The sequence below is a fragment of the Austrofundulus limnaeus genome, unplaced genomic scaffold (genome assembly GCF_001266775.1).
Source record: "Austrofundulus limnaeus strain Quisiro unplaced genomic scaffold, Austrofundulus_limnaeus-1.0 Scaffold934, whole genome shotgun sequence".
Taxonomy (NCBI): domain Eukaryota; kingdom Metazoa; phylum Chordata; class Actinopteri; order Cyprinodontiformes; family Rivulidae; genus Austrofundulus; species Austrofundulus limnaeus.
Window position 1 is genome coordinate 98,759 of NW_013953336.1, and position 6,847 is coordinate 105,605.

Sequence of the window (6,847 nt, forward strand, 5' to 3'; positions counted from 1 at the left end):
ACCAACAACCATGCCACGTTCAAAGGCACTCAAATCTCCTTTCTTCCCCATACTGATGCTCGGTTTGAACTGCAGGAGATTGTCTTGACCATGTCTACATGCCAAAATGCACTGAGTTGCCGCCATGTGATTGGCTGATTAGAAATTAAGTGTTAACAAGCAGTTGGACAGGTGTACCTAATAAAGTGGCCGGTGAGTGTATATTTGTGTTGATAAGCCTGAGTGGTCTGTTGACTGACCTTTGTATTTGTTCAAATAATTGTTATGGGCAGGTTACAATATAAAAGATTATTTGTCATAATCATGTCTTGTGATTATTTCACAGGAGTCTTACTTTTAAAATGTAAGTGCATTTAATTTAGTTATAATGTAAATATAAATTAAACCAAGATTTATAATAATTATCATTTTGATCCATACATTGGTAATGTCTGACTGGGCCTCGTGTCACTTTATGTTCAATAAATTCGGCCCCGAGGTTAAAAAGGTTAAGAACCCCTGACTTAAATCACAAAAATTTTAAGCAAAATGTATAACAATAAAGGCATTTGAAAGAAAAAATCACAATCACAACATTTTAATTAAGTACAATTTGAGAGAACATTTAAATTGTTTAACAGAGGGCCTGCTTTTTGCTAAATGAGAATATTCATTCCAAAGTATTGCTCCCCTATCAGACAGCAAACTGACCTCTTCTGGTCTGACATTTAGGAAGATGAAGTGCTGAGCATTAACGAGTTAAGTAAGAATGAAACTGCAAATTTAATTTAAAATAATGAATAAAATACATTGGCATACTCTTTTCTCTTTCAGAAATCTTATTAATAAAAACACAAATTTGGAAAATGTTTATGTTATAAACTGTAAGAATCTGAAGATCTCTAAACAAAGGGGTAGAAGGACAACAAGGGTCTAAATTGAGCTGCAATTCTAACAAAGTTTGACTGAAAGAGCTTCAACTCTGTCTTTTTTCAACAGATTATCTCATTCTATGGTTCCAACAGAAAATGTGGCAGGTAATACCCCGAGCCTTTAATTTACACCTGTGTTTAAATTCAAATTGAGTCAAATTAATTAATCACAATTTTACATAGGAAAAAAAATGCAACAATGCTTTGAAAAAGTAAACTTGCTAATTACTCTTTTTTTCTTCTAATTAATTTTTTATTTTCCTTGTGTCAAATTTGAGCTAGGAACTGCAATCTTTTAGAGAAAGAAACAAAACACACATCTGAAAACTTTCTTTTACAAACAGGCTTTTAGCTGTGTTTATTTATTTTTTGTTTGTTTTGCTTTTTTTACTACTTGAATTCTTGTATGAATTGTAATGCTGTGGTGATGTTTTAATTTACTATTTTACTTTGTTTTTATTCTATTTTATGTGAAGTGCTTTGTGATTTTATGTCTATGAAAGTTGCCAAATAAATAAACCTTACTCACTCCCCCGCTCACTCACTCACTTACTTACTTACATTACATCCCTCCCGCGACTCCTGGATTTTCTCCAAAGTGCCAGACTTATTTTGAAAACATTTTAAAATGCTTATTTTAGAACCGCAACTGAGACCACTTGAGACCGCGCGCAGGGGCGTGTTCGGTGCGCAGCGCTGTCTTCTGAATAAATGAAAATGATTTAACACAGTTGTTTATACTTTTTAGCAGCTCTTTTTATTCCACAGCTGACCTGCTAAAAATGACAGATTTTCTTTTCTGGATCTCTGACAGACGGACTTCAATCTCTGAACTCGTAAAGTTTTTCTTTTTAATTTTCGCTGTCATTTTTCATGAATGGACACTTCCTGATATCTGAGGCAGGAAACACAGCCTTATATGGTGTATTTGGGGTGGTAATTATGCTAATCTCCTCTCCTCGTGCACGAGCAGCTGGATAGAACAGGTGAATTTACGCAGCTCATTTACACACTTTTCCTGAAGATAGAAGAGTTTGTTGAATCTGACGTGACATGTTCGTACGAACCCTTTGTACGAACAAAAGTAAGAGAAATTTAGGAGAAGAATACGAACATGTTCTTGCATGAGGCGCAATGATCCTCATTATTGACTAAACTAGTCAGAGTAACTGAGCCAGTAGCAAGGAGTTAAAGGACTCATTAACTGAGAACTTAAGCATTACATAATCAGTTTTCTAAATCAATGAAATGCTTAGATTGTTAACATATTTTCTCACCAAGTGTCAACAAAACAAATTATTGAGAGCATTGTGAAATATTAAGAAAATAATTCAGGTGGTATATTTTAGGTTGATGATTTTTCCTCAGAGACTGATAAGTTGTATTTATGGAAATAACTTTGTAAATATAAATTAGCAGCATTAAGAGCATTTCTAAGGAAATGATGCAGAATGCAGAAGAGGTGTGAAAATTCCATTAAGAGCCTTTGATCCCATCTTCTACACAGCCTTTTTCTTTCCTTTTCTTTTTTTGGGTCGGGGTGACAACCATTATAGATGGGGGAGCCAATTACTTTTTCTACACTATGCAACATTTATGAAACACTTAACCAGCGGTCTGGAGGTTAATATTTCATTCACAGATAAGACAGAACCTTACACCCTGAATAAAAAAGAGATTTGCCTTGAGTACCACATGCTGTGAGAGGCATAAACTGAGTTGTTTCATTGTCATCGGACCCCTATCCTTCACATATTAATGGGGTTGATTAATCAGGCACCTTTTCAGCACATGTTAAACATGCTCTGGGTGCAGTGTATTCTGCACTGTATGTGTGGTTTAAGACTCCCACCAGTAATGGGACATTGACCGAGCTCCGTTTTTTTCCATGGCATTAGAGGCAAGATGGAGGGGCACAGATTAGTTGCTCAATAAACAATCTTCCAGGGCCTGGGTCATTTTCATTCAATTAGACAATGTCAGTCAAGGATTGATAAATTGCTTCAGCTCAGCAGGCAAATGTCAAGCTTCATCATTGTATAATTTTATTCAAACCCTTATCTTTTCTTGTTTATTTTTTAATTATGGGCAATTAAAATATGTGCAGCCCAATGTGAGGCTCTAATGACCCACCTCTTGACATTGTTATTCATGATGTCTGAATGAAGAACCACTGTAGTCTACTACCACACAATTAGAACCATATGTAAGCTTTATAAATAGTTGCTATACAAGCTCATCTTTGAGGCATTTTGGTGTTTTGCACCTTCTGTCTCTCTAATTGGCTGGCAACGCTCATTGGACTCACCTCTGAAGGACTGGCTCATCACTCCCTGGCTTTATAAGGCTGTCTTGATGATCAACTCATCGCTGAAGCATCGCTACTCTTTGATAATGAGCTCAGTCTGTTACTAGTTCTCCAGACACTTGAATTTGACTTACATTCGTGTTTTTTTTTGTATTCATCTGTTTCCAGACTCAAAGAAGTGTTTGAGATTACCTGATCCTGCCATGCCTGCCTGAGGAAACTAGAGCCACTCACCTGCTTGTTCATGTGCTGCCTGCTTGCCTCCAACTCACCTGTAAATAAATCACTCACCTGTAAATACTCAACTTTTGGATCCCAGACCCTGGACCTACTCCTCCGCCCTGAAACCCACTCCCTCACCTGTAAGAACATTTATCATTACCTCTCTGCAATTACCTTTTGGAACTCTCTGTCATGATACTCAACTTCTGCCTGCCCTCTGCTTTTAGGTCCTGATTCCCCTCCCGTTCTTGTAAATAAAAATACTTACCTTTATTATTGCCTCCGACTCTGTCCTTGGCACTTGCTCACTTTGACTTACCTGTAAACTTGATAATCTTATGCTAAGATCAGGGCATATTTCTCATTGTGGTGTCAAGATAACATGATCCGTCCATCTGTCTGTCGGTCCATTTTCTTCCGCTTATCTGGGCTTGGGTCGCGGGGGCAGCAGCCTAAGCAGAGAGACCCAGACTTCCCTCTCCCCAGCCATTTGGGCCAGCTCGTCTAGGGAAATCCCAAGGCGTTCACAGGCTAGCCAAGAAACATAGTCCCTCCAGCATGTCCTAGGTCTTCCTCTGGGCTTCCTCCCAGTGGGGGCGTGTCTGTAACACCTCACAAGGGAGGCATCCTAACTAGATGCCCGAGCCACCTGAACTTGCTTCTCTCGACGTGGAGGAGCAGCGGCTCTACTCTGAGTCCCTCCCGGATGACTGAGCTTCTAACCCTATCTCTAAGGGAGAGCCCAGACACCCTGCAGAGGAAACTAATTTTGATGCTTGTATCCGCTATCTTGTTCTTTCAGTCAATACCCAAAGCTCGTGAGCATAGATGAAGGTCTCAGATTTGGAGGCACAGATCCTCATCCCGGCCACTTCACACTCTGCTACGAACTGCTGCAATGAGTGCTGGAGATCACGATCTTATGAAGCCAATAGTACCACATCATCCGCAAAAAGCAGAGATGTGATCCTAAGGTCACCAAAACAGATCAATACCTTGGCTGCTCCTAGAAATTCTGTCCATAAAAGTTATGAACAAAATCGGTGAAAAAGGGCAACCTTGGCGGAGTCCAACTCTTAATGGAAACAAGTCCGGCTTACTACCAGCAAGGCGGACCAAGCTATGGCACCGTTCGTACAGGCCATGTCGTAACAGCCCATATCAATGGGCCTGGTGTCCCATACTCCCTGAGTACCCCCAACAGCAGTCCCCGAGGGACAGGGTCGAATGCCTTCTCCATAAAACACATATAGATTTGTTGGGCAAACTCCCATGCACCCTCAAGGACACTGCTGAGGGTGTAGAGCTGGTCCGCTGTTCTACAACCAGGACCAAAACCACACTGCTCTACCTGAATCTGAGATTTGACTGTCCGACGGACCCTCCACTCCAGGATCTCTGAATAGACCTTACCAGGGAGGCTTAGAAATGTGATCCCCCTATAGTTGGAACATACTCTGTGGTCCACCTTTTTACATAGGGGGACCACCACCCCAGTCTGCCAATCCAGGGGAAATGCCCCCAATGTCAACGTGATATTGTAGAGTCCCGTCAACCAACGCAACCCCACAAGGAACTCCGTATGAATCCCATCTTCCCCCGGTGCCTTGCCACCGAGGAGCTTTTTAATCACCTCAGTGACCTCGGCACCAGAGATTGGAGAGTCTGACCCAGGGTCCTCAAGCTCTGCTTCCTCATAGAAAGACATGTCATTGGGATCCAGGAGGTCTTCGAAGTATTCTGCCCACCAACTCACAACATCCCAAGCTGAGGTCAGCAGTGCACCATCCACACCATAAATACTGTTGGTGCCAAACTGCTTTCCCCCTCAAGATGCTGGATGGTGGACCAGAACCTCTTAAAAGCTGTACAGAAGTCTTTTCCCATGGCCTCTCCAAACTCCTCCCATGCCTGAGTTTTTGCCTCAGTGACCATCGGCTGCTTCCAGAATCCCAAAGGCTAAAAAGACCCGATAGGACTCCTTCTTCAGCCTGACAGCATCCCTCACTGCCAGTGTTCACCAGCGGGTTCAAGGGTTGCCGCCACAACAGGCACCGACAACCTTACGGCAACAGCTCAGGTAAGCTACCACGACAATGGAGGCATGGAACATGGCCCACTCGGACTCAATGTCCCCCACCTCCCCTGAAACATGTTCAAAGTTCTCCCGGAGGTGTGAGTTGAAGCTGGAGCTTATCAGCAGAATCTCACTATATGTTTAGGTCTGCCAGGTCTGACCGTCATCCTCCCCCACCAACAGAGCCAACTCACCACCAGGTAGTGGTCAGTTGACAACTCCGCCCCTCTCTTCACCCAAGTGTCCAAGACATGTGGCCGCAGATCAGATGAAATGACAACAAAGTCGATCATCGAACTGTGGCCTAGGGTGTCCTGGTGCCAAGAGAACATATGGACATGCTTATGCTTGAATGTGGTTTTTGTTATGGGCAATCCATGACAAGCACAGAAGTCCAATAACAAAACAATGCTCGGGTTCACCCCCCAGCCCGCCCCGAACCCCCAATTTATCTGAAAAAGGTGTATCTGGACATACAAAAATGGTTATTGCTCAAAAACTATTAAACATAGGAGCTTCAGATTTCTTTGGTTGTTTAGCTCTGATGAGGGGCTATCCATCAGGTCAACCAATGCCACCCCCCCCAAAAAAAAGACCCCCACCCAAACCACTACAATTTTAGGATGCACCTGGTGGCATGACATTTATTAGGAATAAAGACTTGTGAGTTCTGGTGCATTTGTGCTTGCGGGGGTCATGTTACCACTATGCGGTATCTAGTTTAGAATATAAGCCAAAGGCTGTTGACATTTAAAATCAGTTTCTTAAAGGTATTTGTTGAAGACTAACTCGTTAATGCAGGAAAATATTTGACTGGCACCTCAAAAATTAAATAATTAAAATTACACTATTACAGCTGATGATCTTTGTATTAATTAAGGATTTTATCTGTTGCTTTTATGAACACTGTACATTCTTTTTGAAAAACAAACTCCAAATTAAGCTTGCTCACTGATACAGCTGTAACAGCATCTTGAATTTGATCTAGCTCGCGCTTAATTGTCAGTTAGCTTAAGCCAATGGTGGGCAATCCTGGTCCTGGAGGGCTGCAGTCCTACATGTTTTACATGTTTCCTGCTCCAACACACCTGATTCAGTCACTGAACTACCTCTTCATGTTCTGCAGTACGGAGGACCAAAACTGACATAATTAGAAATAAAAGCAGAAATAGATAAACGAACCACTAAATAAATAAGTACATTTAAAATGCACCAAATAAATTAAAAAATAACTTTACCTCTTGTTTTATAATTTAATTGACCTTCATATTTATTTTTCCAGCTTAGTTCCAATACATTATATATAAATTAGAACGCATAATTTAAATT